The sequence below is a fragment of the Pleurodeles waltl genome, chromosome 7 (genome assembly GCF_031143425.1).
Source record: "Pleurodeles waltl isolate 20211129_DDA chromosome 7, aPleWal1.hap1.20221129, whole genome shotgun sequence".
Taxonomy (NCBI): Eukaryota; Metazoa; Chordata; class Amphibia; order Caudata; family Salamandridae; genus Pleurodeles; species Pleurodeles waltl.
The window spans coordinates 71,025,913-71,043,830 of NC_090446.1; positions in this window are offsets into that span (position 1 = coordinate 71,025,913).

Below are 17,918 nucleotides of genomic sequence, written 5' to 3' on the forward strand. Positions count from 1 at the left end.
TCTTCTCTCGTTATCTGGAGAAGGGGAGGAGACCAAACCCTCTCTTAGTCCCTAACTGACAGAGGAACAGCGAACACAAATAATGAATCTGATCATGATACACAAGGGTGTTTTTTCAAAGGTCCCCGGGAAAACTAGGTCGATACAGCATCATATTAAAATCGCGGGTGGGAAAAGGGTGCAACACAAACCACACTGTATTCCAGAGGCCAAAAGACAGTTGGTAGAAAAACAAAAAAACACAGGAGATGCTAAGGGCCAGTTAATAGAACCGTCCAGCAACCCTTGGTGTTACACGGTAGTGTTAGTTCCAAAACCAAATGGGACTATACGTTTTTGTATTGACTTTCGCCAACTCAATGCTATCTCCCATTTTGATACCTATCCTATGCCCCGTGTGGATGAAGTAATCAAACGGTAAGGCCATGCCCGCTATCTCACCACTTGAGACCTCACTAAGGGATACTGGCAGATACCCCTGTACACCCTAAATAAAGTGAAGGCAGCATTCTCTACCCCCTTCTGTCCTTTATCAGTTCACAGTATTACCTTTTGGGCTACACAGGGCTCCAGCTACCTTTCAGCTTCTCATGGACGTTATACTAAGACCCCTTAAAGAGTACCCAGCAGCCTACCTTGATGACATAGTAATATATAGCTGTATCTGGGACCAGCATCTAGAACATTTAGCAAATGTTCTACAGTCACTGCAAGAGGCGGCCTAACAGACGTTTTGGAAAAATGTAGCATGGCCAGGAGTTCCATCATCTATCTGGGATACGTCATAGAGAAAGTTTGGATATGACCCCAAATGGATAAGGTTGAGACTATGAGGAATATACCTGTTTCCAGAACAAAACGCAACATACGGTCGTTTTTAGGGATGTGGGTTATTACAGGCAGTTTATCCCCCACTATTCCTCCCAAGAAGCCCCCTAGACAGACTTACTAGAGAAAAACCGGCCAAACAAGATAACCCACTTGACGAAGGCCCAATACAGTAGCTATCAAACACAGAAAGAGCTATTGGCCACCAATTCTGTATTGCGAGGTCCCGACTTCCATAAACCTTTCCTGCTGCAGACCAATGCCCCCAATCAAGGATTAGGGGCTGTCCTTTCACAGGATGATGAGAAAGGACACCCACACCACATAGTGTACATCAGCTGAAAACTATTACCAACGGAGAAGAATTATCCAACCCTGGAAAAAGAAAGTCATAAAATGGGCTGTCGAAGCCATGCAATATTATCTTTTGGGCCGACCCTTCGTACTTCTTACGAATCAAGCCCCCTTAACTTGGTTAGCATGACATAAAGATACAAACTCAAGAGTGCTAAGATGGTTCTTATCCCTCCAACCATTTATGTTTCAGCTGCGACATACACCCGGGTCCACGATAACTAACGTATACATCCTATTGAGGTACCTCGTAGACTCATGGCTGAATCAGCCACTCACAGGGGTGAGCGAATGTGACAGGGAGTCAACATGGAAGAAGAGTACACCCGGGCGGGAGAGCCCCGAGCCAGTCCTCGAGTCCCCAAGGGGAACGAACACTGGAATAACGGCAGTACGCACCCAGGAGCGTACAGACGTTAAGGAGGAGAAACTGAAGAGGGGCGCAGGCGGAGAGGTGGAGGAAGAAGAAGCCGTTGCGTACAGAGGAGACGGAGAAATAAGAAGACCAGGGGATGGATGACGCAGAGAGGAGGCTGAGGAAGAGAACACGAAGAGTCCCAAATATTATGGAGTGGAGGGAGATGTGCAGAGAGAGACTGAGAGCTGTGGGAGACGTGAAGAGGCAGGAGGGGGGATGTGGCCAGACAAGGTATGGGAGTGCTTGCACGGTCACATAGCGCTGGTGCTAAGGAGGGTTGGGGAGGCAATAAGGGTCTGGAGGAGAAAGAGGGTAGAGGACCAAGGGCACACCGGAGGAGTTAAGGGAGTGCGGTCTAGCCTCATACTGCACAATAATTCACGGGAAGGTTCCCACAACACCGATGTCTCATCCGGGCAAAATGTTATGCACACAAAAGAGTGAATACACGTCAATACTGGTAGCACCTACAGAACCTTCACAAACCCTCCCCCCCCCATTGAATGCATAATAAGAGAACAGAACGTATTTTCCCCCTACACTGTCCGGCGGTGGGCCGCTGAGAGCACCAGAAGACCCCGTGGAAGAAAAGGAACCATTATTGGTGGGGGAAGAATGCGAACACCAAGAAAGGACAACATCTTGGGCAGAATCCAACAAATATATTTATATTGCAAGAATCTCTGTCTAAGTTAACAGAATAATAACAATACTGGTTGGATTTCACCTCCCTGACTGGAATGATTTGATAGTAGAAGGCTAAAACACTTTATCCTCTGTAGGTAAACCCTACTACAACCCTCTGTAATGTTTGTAGTTCACCCACATTGATCCTACGCTTCCCTCTTAGTAGTAAACAGGCATTAGCAAAGTCAGTTGGTTTGACATTTGTATAGTGTTTGCACACAGGCAAATATTATCCACACACATAATTAGGTTTGTACCATCACTCAGTAACCTGAAAAGCATGTTCAGATTTGCATCACCATCATTTAGTAATCGTTGGTGCACATTCAAATTTGTAATATTATTTTTTTATTCCAAAAGCATGTTCAGATTTGCAGCATCACTCAGAAATCATGGCTGGTTTTTTTCAATTTGTTTTTGTCCTCATATCACTTCGAGAGTAAGTACCCTATTGAGCTCACCAGCCCCTCGTGCCTCGTGCTTATATCGCGGTCGATTTTCAGTCAGGCTCATATCATATAGCACCTAACTGGCACCACATATCCAAACCTTATCAAGAGGCATAATTATTGGTTATAATGGTCTTCAGTGAATTCCCAACAAGTTCCAGAATGTCCCACCTTCAGCCTTACCCTTACTCCGAGTAATCATATTATCCAATTCCCTAAAATATCTTACTAAGTTCAACCAGTGCTGCCAAGTTTTAGGTGAGGCTTGACACCACACCTTACATATCTTCCTCCTTGCTAAGGGGACCATGTAAAATACTAGCAGGCTTTGTAATTTTGAGAGGCCCCCAGGTCCAGATCTTTTCTGCAACATACCAATCATAATCAAAGTGGGGCTTACCTCCACTTCCAGTCCCAAAATGTCAGAGATTGTCTTACCCACATCCAACCAAAACCTTTCAAAGGCGGAGCAGCTTGCAAACATATAGGGCATTTTTATGAGGTTGGCTGTGCAAAAACAGCCAGCCTCACGGTGCCGGTCAGACCACTGTGGTTGTGTCGGTCTGACCGCCACATTACGAGGTTGGTGGGCAGACTCACTAACCTACCACTGCCCCCGCCAGGATCAGTGCTCCCGACGGGCTGATGGCAGTCCTGGTTGCAATCAGCCAGGGCGGCGCTGAACTCAGCGCCACTCTGCTGAATACATCCTTGTTCTCTGCCGGACTTATAATGGCTTTCTGACCACCATAAAAAGGCCGGCAGAGTACAAGTGCAGGGGCCACAGAGGACATGAGGCTCAACTCAGTGTCCATCGACTCCTGGGATCTAAGACACACAATTATCTGGTAAAACTTAAACCTAGAAATTGACCCATCAGTTAGCTCCCTCCCAGCATCCCAAGAGAGGCCCTGTCCCCCTTCTTCCATTTGCCCCAGTATAAAATTCTGGCTTCCCTTACTGGTCTTGCCAAACTGTCCAGCAGGCACTCTGGGGTCCCTGGGGAGTCCCCCACTGGTGACATATTATTATAGTACAGAATTTCCAGAAGTGATCTAACCCCGTAACACATTTTTGCCAAGGACTTCAAGCACTTTAAATGCACTTTATTAAAAAAAATTGGGGTCCCCGAAATTATACAAGAAACCATCCTCTGGCAGATTGTTCAGCATGACACTATACACAAGGCTAACCAATGATCTATCAGGATGAAGAAGGAGAATCCTAATATTCTGCAGTTGATATGCCCAACAGTACAATTGAAAGTCTGGAAGCTTTAAACAGCCAAATTCCCTACCCTCCTTCTCAACTTCTTCCAAGAGAGTCTAATCCCCTTATTGGCCCATATAAAAGATGTGACTCTCCCCTGTATCTTCATAAGAGATTTCTTGTCAAAACCTAATGGGATATTATCAAACAAATAAGAGAACTTGGGTAGGATAGACATTTTGACCAGATTTACTCAACCATGCAGGGTTAGGGGGAGATTCTGCCATCGTTTTAAGATTTCATTAACCTCATAATAAGCTTTCTCAAAGTTCACATATGGAACTGCCTCCAAACTGTGCAATATTGTTAAACCCAGATATCTTATCTCTTTTGAGGTTTTGATATCCCGATAATCCTGGTTCCAGACCATTATTTCAGTTTCAGTTTTGTTTATTTCATATCCAGACAACTTTCCAAATGATTTCATCTTTGCGATTACACACGGGATAGTAGCTTCCACATCTGAACTGTTTTTGGAGAAGGTTCCAATCACAAACAGCCTTATTTCCTCATTTGACCTCAGACTTTTTGCCAGGGGTTCGATTTGCAAGTCAAAAAGAAAGGGCGACAGGGGGCAGCCCTGTCTAGTTCCTCTGCCTATCTTAACGGGGGAAGCAAAACTACCATTAACACCTGTGCATGTGGCACGCTATAAATCTTACTCAACACATTCCAAATCTTCTCCCCTACCTCAAAGTTCTTCAATGTATCCGCAACATATTTCCAATGGACGTGATCAAAAGCTTTGGCTGCGTCAAGGGTTACAATTGACAGGGGAGTTCCTCTGTTAGTGGCAAGATCGATTAAACCTATTAAAGTATGCATCAGTTCTCTCATTTGTCTACCAGGTAAGAAACCCTTTTGATCCTCATTGAGTAAACTCCTCACGACCTTACATAAGCGTGTTGCCAGAATTCTTATTAAAACTTTATAATCACAGTTTAACAGTGATATTGGTTGGTATGACTGTCACTGTGTGGGGTTCTTTCCCGGTTTTAGAATCAACAAGATGACTGCATCCTTTCAGGACCCTGATAAGGGAGAACCCTCCATTAACATAGCATTAAACAGCTCTAACCAGACCAGGATCGCTATTACAGGCAATAAGATATAAAACTCATTAGGGATCTCATCTGGGCCTGCCACCTTCCCTCTCTTAAGCCTCTTAACCGCAGTAAAAATTTCACTCCACTTTATTGCACTACTCAAAAATTGCTGCTGCTCTTGAGTAAGCCTAGGCAGATGCTTATCCAGCAGCCAGCTATCCAACTCGCTCTTGCCCACCTCAAGAGTTTCCATATATAAATCCTGGAAAAACGTATAAAATGCGTGTTTTATCCCATCAGTATCCTCCACCACCCAATCATCTTCCTTATCCCTGATCTTCCTTCTATAATTCTGCGTTCTATCCATCCTGGCCTTCCACGTCAACAACATTTCACATCTCTCATCTTGCTCATTGTCCCTAAGCTTACTGACCTCCCACTGCTGCGATACTTTCTCCCCCATGTTCAGCTTAAACTTCAATTGTAAATCCTACAGCTTTCTTTCCCAATGCTTCCTACTCACCCCTTGAACATGACTAGTTTTCACTTCTGTTTAAATAGTGGCCATCCCCTCTTCCATCTGCAATGTCAGCATCCTCCCTCTCCCATTCCAAGCGAAGAGGAACTCCTCAATGCCCCCCTCAGCCAGGCCTTAAATGTATCCAACACTATGTGGATAGGTGCAGATGTTAGGTTCCTCCTAAAGAAATCCCCCTAACCCTCCTCTATCGCTTGCATAATTCCTGGCAAAAGAAATAGTCTTGGTGGTCACTGAGGATGGGGAACATGGGTGTAAGCTAGTGTAGCGGGTTGGGAGCTCCACCTGTGGGAACACAGAGCAGTGCAGACCGGAGCTGTTACCTGCTCTCCCCTACGTCATTGCTTTTTGCTCTGGGCAGTGTGGCTGGGTAATTTGCTTCAGGCGCAAATGTGCAGGAGGGAGGCCAAATTGTGCTGGTTTTCTGAGGCGGGCACACTCCATAACCTCAGAGCTGCTCAACGCATTATTTCCCAATGTGGAAGCTGCGTTGATGCGGACAGCGCCGGCAGAGTCGGCACTAGCTGCAGAAACCTGGGTGAGGCAGGGGAGATCCGGCGTAATGAGCTAATGCTTGGCAGGTCCTGTGGAGGATTTTTGAGGACCAGAGAAGGGAGGGGATGGACTGCTACAAACCTGGGGGCAAAGCCTATCGAAGCAGAGAAGAAGCAGTCTGAGGGTATGTGTGTTTTTGGGGCCCCAGGGGCTGCAGCAGGAGCGCTTAAGGATACTGGCAAACAGAGCATACCCTGATTAGTTGGCCCTGGGGGATGAGGTTCTTGGCAAGAAAAGTAGATTCAAATCAAAGACCCTGCTGCAAGGTGAAGCTGACCTTCGATCTCTGGGTGAGAGAGAGAAAAGTGTCCAGCAGTTCAAAGCAAGCCCATGACATCCCAAGAAGCTCTAAAATAAGGTGCCACCGAGGAAGGAACCTGTGCTAAGGGAAAATCTCAGTGATAAAGGCGATAGGTGCCCCAGAGTGACTCCTTCGCTGAGGTAGGTTTTTAAAGTTAATGCTATGAACTGTGCGGGGACCTTTGGGGAGGGAGGGAATATGCTGAATCTGGATAATGGTGTGGAGGAGAAAGAAGAAGCAGTTGCAGGATCACCTATTATACATCCAGAGTTACTTATTGTAAATAAGTTTGCACCTTTGGGTGAGATAAGCCAGGAGCAGGGCAGCAGAAGTGGAGAAGTGGTAAAAAATGTTGTCATGCCAGAGAAGGAGTCTACAATGTCTTCACCACCCTCACTGCAAGTTCAGACAGTTGGCACAGGTAGGGGTGACCCTGCTAGATGTGGAGCAGTCCAGGAGATGTTTTGTCAGTTGTGAGAAATTAAAGAGCATATGTTAGACCTGGCAGCTCTTGGCAGGGTTTCCCTGTACGTTTTGCTTCTGACCTCCTGTTTTTGGACCCTGTGCTGTAATTCGTTTTTGCTGGTGTTGGTACTTTTGGCACTTTACCAGTGCTAAAGTGCAAGTACTCTCTGTCTAAAATATATTGGTAATTGGTTTTCCATGATTGGGGCATTTGATTTACTGGTAAGACCCTGGTAAAGTGCACTATGGGTGCCCAGGGCCTGTAAATCAAATGCTACTAGTGGGCCTGCAGCACTGATTGTGCCACCCAGAATAGTAGCCCTGTAAACATGTCTCAGACCTGCCACTGCAGTGTCTGTGTATGCAGTTTTGCACTGCCAATTCAACCTGTTAAATGTAACCCCTCGCTTGGCCCAAACTGTCCTTTTTACTACATGTACTTCACCCCTAAGGTAGGCCCAATGCAGCCTCTGGGCAGGATGCAGTGTATGTAGAGAGTAGGACAAGTACTGTTGTGTTTTACATGTCCTGATAGTGAAATACTGCCAAATTCAGTTTCCAATATTGCAAGGCCTATCCTTCCCGTTGGTTAACATGGGGATTGCCTTTAAATATATTTTTAGTGCAGTTTCCCATCGCAAGCAGATAGAGATGTGGAGTTTGGAGTCTCGGAAATCAGAGTTTAAAAATACATCTTTTGGTGAAATTGGTTTTTAAATTGTCTGTTTGAAAATACCACTTTTAGAGAGTGGTCATTTTCTTGCTTAACCAGTCTGTGGCTGCGTGTGTGGCTGCTGAATACACGTCTGGGTCAGACTTGCAGTTTGGCTGTTTGTGAATTCACTCTAGACAGTGACACAAAGGGAGCTGAGGTGTGTCCTGCATATCTTGATGAGTCTTCCTGTGCTAGAGTAGGAGGGAGGAGCTGACACCTGAACTTGAAAGGTCTGTGCCTGCCCTCATACAATACATTCTCCAACCCCATAGTGTGTGCCTGGAGTAGGGCAAGGAAGAGGCAGGGTCTTGTGCACTACAAAGACTTTCCTTTGAAGTTTGTCTATTCCAAAGGCAGAAATTAGCATAAGTAGTGGACCCATAACCCCAGACTTTCAGATTACTTCTGGAGCAAGATAAACCTCTGCCAATGAGAAGAGCTTGATGTTTGAGGAGGGCCTGTCACTCTGCCTGCTGCTTTGCTGTGCTGGTCTGCCCTGCTTCTGCCTAAAAATGGAAATGACTGCACTTTGCTTTCTGAAATCCTGCTTGTGTAGTTTCTCCCTAGGGCTTGGACTGAGCTTGCTCCCTGTTCTGAAGTCTTAGGGACATCAAAGACTTCATCTGTCAGTGCCTGGGCCCTTCTGCTGAGAGTCCTGACTTGCTAAGTGGTGCCAAATCCATTTCCTGGGCCCTTAGAAGTGGATGCTGCTCACGGCTGGAGAATCAACGCACCTGTTCTCAATGCGGACCCTTCGCACAGCGCATCAGAATTTTCCACGCATCGAACCTGGGCATCAAAATCTTCCACATCACTGCACAGACCTGCGAGGAAAGAATCAACACATGGCCCACTGAGGAATAAAGAATTGATGCATCACTTGCTGCTTTATTTTTTATGCATACCAAGTACTTTGTTCTAAAACAGCACATCCATTGATTTCTATGGATTAAGACCCTTTTTACTTTAAAAATTTATATATTTACTTGTGTAAGTTGGATTTTTGTTGTTTTGGTCTTGTTTGATTTAGATTAATATTGGCTATTTTTCTAAACTATTGTGGAGTTCTTTTGTGGTGTTTTCATTGTGTTACTGTGCGTGTTTGTACAAATACTTTACACATTGCCTCTGAGAGAAGCCTGACTGCTTGTGCCAAGCTACCAAGTGGGTGAGCAGGGGTTATCTGAGCCGTGTAGCTCCCTTACCCTGACTAGAGTGAGGGTCCCTACTTGGACAGGGTGCAAACTGACTGCCACTAGAGACCCCATTACTACCAACACTTTTGAACCTCTGAAGGGATTCAAAGAGCGATACGGGCAACATATCTAAGCCTGGAAGAGAAAATGTTGAGTGTGGCCCAATGAGCGTATGTCTTAGAGATTACGTTTCAGGAATTGAGTTTAGCCGTCAGCGGGAACACGCAAGAGGTAGCTCCATTGAGGCATAGGGAAAAGTAGTTGTTGGAGAAGCTAGAGAGAATAGAGGATAGGTCAAGGAGGAACAACATTAGAATTGTGGATGTTAAGGAAGGTCTGGAAGGGACTGATGTTTGTGATAGACTTGTTGAAAAGGTGTTTCCTCAGGTGACTTCCTCTGTAGATCTAGGGATAAAAATTCAAAGAGCACATCAGGATCCCTTCAAACTGAACCCAGGGTGCAAGAGACCCAGGAAGATACTGATTTATTTTCAGTCGTATGTAGTCAAAGTGAAAAGTCTGGGTACGGCTTTAAAAGAAAAGTGTTTGCAGGTTCAAGGGATCTCGTTTAGGATTTGATCTGAAATTTCTTGGGCCACAGAAGATAGACTGTGGGAGCAGAGTAAATGTATGGAGGACCTTAGAAGAATGGGGTCAGTGGTTCTGCTAAGGTTCCCTGCAATTCAGAAACTTATGTGGGCTAATAAAATGCATAACTTTCTGGCGCAGAAGATATGGACAATTTCATAACTCTGAACATGACCAGGGGCAAGCAAGCTGGGCAAAATTAGGTCTTAGTTCAGGGGAGAATTTAATATCACATAAACAGTTCCCCCAGGTGTGAGCTCGAATGGGCACAGGATACCAAGAGGTATTAGTGGGTAGGGTTCGGGGTGCACATTTGGTGGGGGGCATAGGGAGAAAAAGAAAAGTGTCCTCATTTACTTTAGGTAGGGTCACAGTCACTGGGGAAAAGTTGGTTAAGATGAGACGTGAAGATCATGGGGGGGAATGTTTTACCAACAGGGGGGGTCAACCCCTCTCAGTGTTATGCTGGAATGTGAATGGGTTGCGGGTGAGGAGAAGGCAGTGCCTGGTTCTTCAGTATTTGAGAGATAATCGGGCCCTTGTAATTTTGTTGCAGGAAACTCATCTATTGAATTCAGAGTGTTCTAATCCCTCTTCAATACATAGGTGGGCTGGGAGCATGGTGGTCACAGACCAACAATATTGTACGAAGGGGATAGTCATATTAGGAATGGAGAGTGTGGGGTGGAAGTAGTAAGATATAACACTGACAAAAGCCTGCAGTGGATAGCAGCTGAGATTAAGGTTGGCTAGAGTTTGCACACGTATCTAGTTATTATGGCCCGAATATAGATGAGGTCTTTCCGTTATCCACACTCTTCTCCAATTTGGTAAAGTATGATGATCCTGTCATTTAAGGCCGGGATTTTATTATTCTACTGTATGACAACCTGCACAGGTCCTCAGTTGTATGCAGATTAGTTAGCCCAAGACAAGGGCTTATCTCCTATCAAATTTGGATAGTATGAACCTATGTGATGTTTGACGTATGGTAATAGGGGGCAGTAGGAACTAATCCTTTTATTGTAAGAAGAACGGGCACTACTCAAGGATAGATTACTTTAATTTGGATAGAGTGAAGGCGTCAAGAGTCTTGGATACAGAACACCTCCCTATCCTTATATCAGATCATGCTGCACTATTATTGAAGCTTAGACTTCCAGCAGGTATGCAGTCCAGAAGGTGGCCGGAAATCATGGTTGTTTTATCAGATTTGCCCATTAATCTACAATCATAAATGAGTGCTCAGGTTGGCACCATCACTCACTGATCCTAAATGCCATTAGGCTTGTGTAGTTCAAGCACAGCAACACACATCATCCACACTCATTAGAATTAGTACTATCATTTATTTATCTTAAATGTAAGATTTGCATTAGCATCGAGAAATCATTACAGTATTTTCAGGTTTGCACATCAGGTGTTATTCTTAAATGCATCTGTTCATATTTGCAAAATCACTCTGTTATCCTTACTGCATGTTCAGATGTCATCTTCACTCACTATATGCAGGTTCAGATATTGCTCATCATTGAGGAATCAATAATTTGCTCTCAATTTTGCTCCATCACTCAGTAATACTTGTTTAAATAGATCTGCACCGTCAGCTGTTAATCCCAAAAGCATGTTCAGATTTGCACGCTTTATGTATGACAAGGGCGACGTAGTCAAGTATCCTTGCGATACGAGGGGAGATCTAGACAGTTCTGGGTTTTCAGCCAACACCACCTGGCGCCCTGAGACTTGTAGGTCCATGCTTACAAATGGAATTGTGAAACTACAAGTCCCAGCATGCCCGGTGCTCTAGGGTGAAAACCAAGAACTGGCTGACTGTCACTGTCGTGGCATTGGGCTAGATCTGGGTTCTGCAAAGTCAGTCCTGGAGAGCCGGGTCCATGCCAGATTTTTAGCATATCCACATTTAGAAAAATGTAGATTTCTGAAACATCTTTATTCTAAACGTGGATATGCTAAAAATCTGGCATGGACCCGGCTCTCCAGGACCGACTTTGCAGAACCCTGGCCGCTAGATGACAGCACACCTATGGAGCCATCCAGCGTATTTTCCTCTTAGGACCAGCAGAGTGATGTGTAATAACAAGGATTACGCATTTACGCTGCCATAACACACACCGACAGCTATGCCCGCTAAAAGGACCCAAGAGAATGACATGCATTTGTTTATGCTTGTGGTGCTCTCATAGGGTAGTGTCAGAATACCACAAGCATTCCATTTTCTCGCAAAGATCCTGAATCACATTTCCACAGCTGCGGAAAGCAGCATGGAGGTGAAAATGTGCAGCAATCGGGATACCACACATTTTTACAGTTGTTGATCTTCCCTTACTGTAATGGAATCATTACAGCTGTACAACTGGCGGTAATTACATCAGGAGTACCAATATCAGCAATTCGGTGGTAAGAAGCGGAAATATATATCCAATACATTAGCGGTACCTTTGCTTCCGTGAGGCATTCCCCAAGTTTCCTACTAGGAACTCAGAGCGGCAGAAGGTGGTAATAAAAGGAAGTAGTGCACCACAGAAATGTAATTACCAGTGCTGGACACTACTGGTGTATCTAGCTCCCCGTTGTAGCTGAGGGCTCTGCGGAAGTGCTTTGCTATAGTGCGGTTAGAAGTTTAAGCTCAAAAAGCTGTAAAAATGCATCACTGCATGTATTTCAAACTTTAGCAGACATCATTTCCAAAACATTCTAATAAATGCCATATTGCCTCCGAAGGGAAGTACTTTACCGAATCAACCTTTCAGTTATTAAATGTTATTTTCAAAAATAAGAAAAACTATTCAAAGGAGATTAACAAAGTGTTTTTATTCTGGAAACAGGGAAGCTTTAATCTAGCCAGAGAAAAATCAAACAGAATTTTCACATACTGGATAAACATGGACACAGGTGTGTACTGTTGGCCTCTCACAAAGGTTTTACACACAAATATTCTCAACCTTAAGACCTTTCACGTACTTAAGAAACACAGCCTTGTGGGTCCCAGAAGGCAACCACCTGGGTTTGTTGGGAAATGTTTTCAACTTTGAATACATAGTGATTTGCAGGTCACAAGTTCGAATTCCAGTAGGGCCAACCTGATATTCCATCCTTTTGTGGTGGGTAAATTGAGAACCATTAAATTCGAAGTAATTGACTTAATAGCTGTTCGTCACGGTGCTTAGAAATGGCAGAATTGTGGTAGTCAAGAATTAGCAAAGCCAGTCGGTCCGCTTTTCCAATGATTTTATGGTCATCACAATTGGCTTTGCCAATGCCTGATAGTTATAAAGAGCTGAGATCGAGATGGCGACAGGAGAGGGTTGGGAAAGATGGAGGCACCAAGATGTACAAGAAAGACTGGGACAACTTCCAGGGCATCCCAAGCTCCCCACATGACACCCCGTGTGCTGCGGAGAAGTGAAGCCCAACTCAGGTCTCACCCAGGAGGAAACTTGCAGGTGATCAAGGCCTTCCTCGTGATGGCGAGTAGGAGGGGTAGAGGAGAGGAGGCCAGAGGAGAGAAGAGGGAGGAGGCAGAGGAGGTTAGAGAGAGAGCATAGCGCCTTGTGTTGGAAACATACCTAGAGGGACAGGGTGGGGTACTTTGGGGTAGTGGGGGAAATAACACGTGTGTGCTCTACATGTAAACAGAGGCAGATGAAACAGCAGGACATGCACTTCAGTGACGTCCTATGTGAAACAAATGGAGAAAAATGAAAGAAAAGTAGTTCCATGATGTCTACGGTGGAAGGATATAGCTCAGCCAATCAACAGGGAGGGTAAAGAAGAGGTGCTGCAGGGGCGGGGCAAACACAAGAATCAGGTGGAGCGACATCCCCAAAAGAGCTGTGAACTGAAATAGACAAGAAGCCATGGAATCACCAGTGAGGGGCTGACAAAATCTTTCTCCATGTAGAATAGCGTACAGTGCAGTAGTAGGCAGTGAACTGAAAGTGACTGTAGTACAACCTCAAACAGGTTATGTAAGGCAAAGTTGATAAGGCGAGGAGACGTGTAAGCAAATGCAGTGCTTAATTTGTGCTTGTTGTTTCCGATGCGGAGCACCAGCGCTTATTTCTGAGGGCTGGCGCTTATTTTTCTGCCTCAAGTATTTACGGCAAGCAAAAGACACATATGGGAAACACAGAGGCAAAGAAAAACGAAAAAGTGTCACAAAGGGAGAAAGCAGAAAGCTGCAAGAGTGATCAGAAGGGGCAGGGAGTGGCTTGTAAATGGATTGAAGAGGCCCGAGATGGCTTCAGGATTACCTGCCTCAGTATTCCGTGTGCGCACATTTAATTGCAGCAGCCCCGTGTTTCAGAGGAGGGCTTTGGGCACCGGCATGTTTTTATGTACAAATTGAGCACTGAGCACATGACCTCTTGTCTGTGGTCAAGCAGCCCGTTGGTGATGTCAGTGGCACCAGAGTATGGAGGCAATAGCAAATCAGAAAAAACCTGAGCCAAATAAATGTGGAACACTCAGATCTTGAGGTCAGATGTTGAAGATGGTGGCAACTTTTGCTGTGTGAGTAACACAACCATAAAGTCTGGCAGGACAGGCAAGTGGAAAATAGAAACCCAGCAAATCATGCACAGTTGAAAAAAAAGTTCAGAACTGAATGAAGAGCCTGATATGATCTCAGTGCATAAAATGAAAATTCACCTATGAAAATTCAAATATCTAGAGGGATCTGAGCAACGTTTTGGCCACATTATAATTAAAAGATAATCACAGGCAGAAGCGATTTGGGGCCAAAGATGGGAACTAGTAGCTGCAGATTGACATAAAAATATAGCAGACATCCGAGGTTAACGCAGGAACAAAGGAACATGTAACAAGGGGGGTCAGCAAGACAGCTCAGTTAGGGGAGATGAGGTGCGATTGAGTACTCCGCACCAAACCATGAGCATGTTACCATAGGACTGAGCACCCCAGGACAGCCTGAACCCACACTTCACAGGTGAGTGACTACACAGTTTCAAACAGCCTTCAAGGTCGATGGGATCTGACCTGGACCTTTTACACGGTACAGAAGTATAGACACCATTTTGTCCAAAGAATCCAAAATCAAGATCCACCAATTCACCTTCGGGAATAGGATGAAGAAGACAAAAAAAGAACTAAGCCCAGTAGAAACTTTTTGGCAGGTTTATCATATACTAATTGTGTTAAGTGCCTAAATTGTGAATACTACTACTGGTACTGGTACTACTACTATCAATAATAATAATAGCAAAATAATACATTAATAATAGGTTTCAGGTGGCAATATCTCTATCCAGGGCCTGGACACACTCTTTCAAACTGCAAAACTCCTTCTCCAGAATAAAAGCCTCTGTGCATCATGTCATCTTTCTTTGCTGTGAACATTTTTTTAGGTGTTCCAGAGTTGTCATAGGTGGACATCCACTTAAATGGATGAATAGGAATCATATATAGTGCAAATGAGGTTGAAAGCAGCCGCAGGTGCTTTTATTGAAGCAGCAGAATCTTTAAGCTGAGGAGCTGTGCTCAGAACCGGTGCCTAATTTGTAAAAGACTAAGGGACAGATGTACAAAGCGTTTTTTGTTCGCAAATTGGCCCGTTTGTGAATAAAAGAATGATTTTTAAAATGTACTAAGCCCTATTTGGTAACCTATTACCGAATCGCATGCTGGGTTTGCAATTCGATCTTAGAAAGGAGCATGTTGAGGGCTTCCGTTCTTAATACTGTATCGCAGTAGTATGTTTGAATATTTTTGCCACCAGAATATGGTTGAAAAACATTCACATTTCATGGCCTGCTTCAAGTAGGTGGTAACCCATTCGCAAATGGGCAGAGGTCCCAAGGGACCCCTTCCACTTTCTGAATGTTTGCAAAACCTTTTTAAGAGCAAGCAGTGGTCTCACGAACCACTGCCTAATCTTTAAAAACGAAAAGAAAACTTTTCTTTTTTAAAAAAATGCAGCCCATTTTTCTTTAAGAAAAACAGGTTGTATTTAAAATAAAAGAATGCTTTTTTTGAAAGAAATCACAAACATGGTGGTCTGCTGACTTCAGCATGCCACCATCCCTGTGATTTTAGCGATTCCCTCTTGGTCGCAAACCGAGACCTACCTCATTAATATTCATAAGGTAGGTCTATTTGTGGCCCACTGGGAATCACAAAATGTGTAATACACACATTTGAACATGGGTGTTTCCGATTACCAAATAGGGAATCACAAACATTCTCTATTTGGTGATTGCAAACGATTACCTATATAATCTGGTCCTAAGTTGCGTACCCAAGGTTTTTAGGAGCCCATGAGCTAACTTTAGGCAAACTAGGCCTCTGGCGCCATCTTTTACTGTGATGTGTCATTGCACCACATGAACAGACTTGCATTTCATGTCTCACTAGAATAAAATTCAAATGTGCCTTGCAGAGAAAGACCTCGATTTTCAAAGACTGTTCTGAATAAAGTGTACCTAATCAAGGACAAAGCCAGCTGTTCCACAGAGAATCGCCTGTTATGTAACTTTTACTGTTCAATATGTAGGCAGCTGCTTGCGAGAGGCTTCATGCAGTGGAATTATGAGAAACCTGTTGACTATTCCATTGCAGATGTGTCACTTATGCTTTGTTCTGATTGGTTCTGAATCTGAGAACCACGTACTGCTGTATTGAATGAAATCCTTTATTTAGAACCTGATAAAGGAGTGTGATTTTGTTATGTAAAGGGAGCCCCTTCCCCTCACTTTAGGAGCCAAATTTATACTGGATTTCTGTATCATTTATATTCTGTATTCTGAAGATGTGAGTTTTACTGAGTTCTTTATTGATTCTGTACTTTAACTGAGACTTGCATACTGGCATATTGACTAATGGATTTTGACTATATTGAATTAACTTCTGCGTGCCTAAATCTCCTGAGAATAAAACCTGAAAATAAGATCTGTATTTCTTGTAGTACTAAACGTTTTCTACATTACTGGTATTTGAAATTGTCACCTTGAACTTCTTAAATTGAGATGAGTTCAGCAGGAAGCACCAAAGTCCATCCAAGGACTTCTTTGCTCCTGATTTAACCCTGCGCACCTTGGAGAAATATTGAATGGGATACACCCACTGGCTCAGTTTAAGCACTGCTTACAACCCACTGTACGGTGGGCCCCAGGCAGGAGTTTAAAAATGTAGGCTAAAGAGAGCGACATGGTTTTGGGACAAGCTTAATTTGAGCCTGTAGTTTCTGGTGCTCGGCACCAACACTTAATTGTCAACACTGGCATGTGCCACAGTCTTCCACATGGTGGCGCTGTTCATCTGTTCTGAATATTAACATAACAATAGTTTTTTTTTCATCCAATATACATTAAAAGTACTAATACCTGCTGCCCAAGCCATTCTTATAGCTTTGGGGGCCTGGAATAGTCTGGACTGTCACTCTTGTAGGTGTGTTGGTGCTGTCATTGGCAGGGCTGGCAGGAGTGATGGGTTGTGTAACCAGCAGTGGGCTCCTGATGAGGGCCCTGGCACTTATTGTGCTACAAATTAAGCACAGAAGGTAAGTCATTTTAACATCTAAGACACAATGCGATAAAGAGGTGTTTCCACAATCACGCCATTCTTGGGCAAATGCTGGAGCGGAGATTATTGTAAGTATTTGTTATGTTCTAAGGTTGTCCATTAGTGTCTGTACTGCGTATTCTTACATGTTAGGAGGAGCACACCCTCTTTCAAGTGTCGGGTAATTGTGCACTCTTCCGGGTGTAAATCCTGTGGCGTCTGTCGCCTGACTGTATTTATTTTGTGTAACACGCTATTGTGTTGCCACTTATATTTGTAACCCTGTCTCCTTGCTGGAACTTGTTTATTTTTTTGTCTCGCATTGAGAGTTTCTTATTGTTGACTTAATGGATGTCTGGTATGTGCCTCTAGCCAGCAGTTTCTATTGTTAAATCAAGGGGCAGGTATTTGCTCTGCGGTATTTGTACAGTTTAATAGCAACTGAACAGGCTTCTCTTGGCAGACATTACCTCTGCTATGCGGCGGTGAGCGGGCCGTTGTCCCCCGGGGGCACTGTGTATGGAAGATAGCGGTGGGTGGGCTCCGGCCACTGCTCCTTTTCTAAACGAGAAGACCAGAAGTTGACGGTGAAGAAGAAACATACATTCTAAGATGGGTATTTTGAAATAGAAAGTGATAACAGGAAAGACTGAGAGAAGACCGAAAGAAAGAGGATGCAAGGAGAGTAGGAACAGGTAAAAAATGAAAGGTGAAACGAGAGTGTCAGAAAGAGGATGAAAGAGAGAGAGGCGGAGAGAGGAGGAAAGGAGGAGGCAAAGGGCGAGAAAAAGAAGGAAGGCGGAATAAGGAGAAGGAAATAAGTTCAGGAAGGCAGGAGTTTCCTTAATTATCGCAGGTGTACTGAGTGCCAAGAAGCCGGACACGCGGGAAGGAGGCTGCTGTGGGAAAGACAAACCAGACAGAGCAGGAGGGAGACAGAGGCAGACAGAGGGGGCGAGAGCAAGAGAAA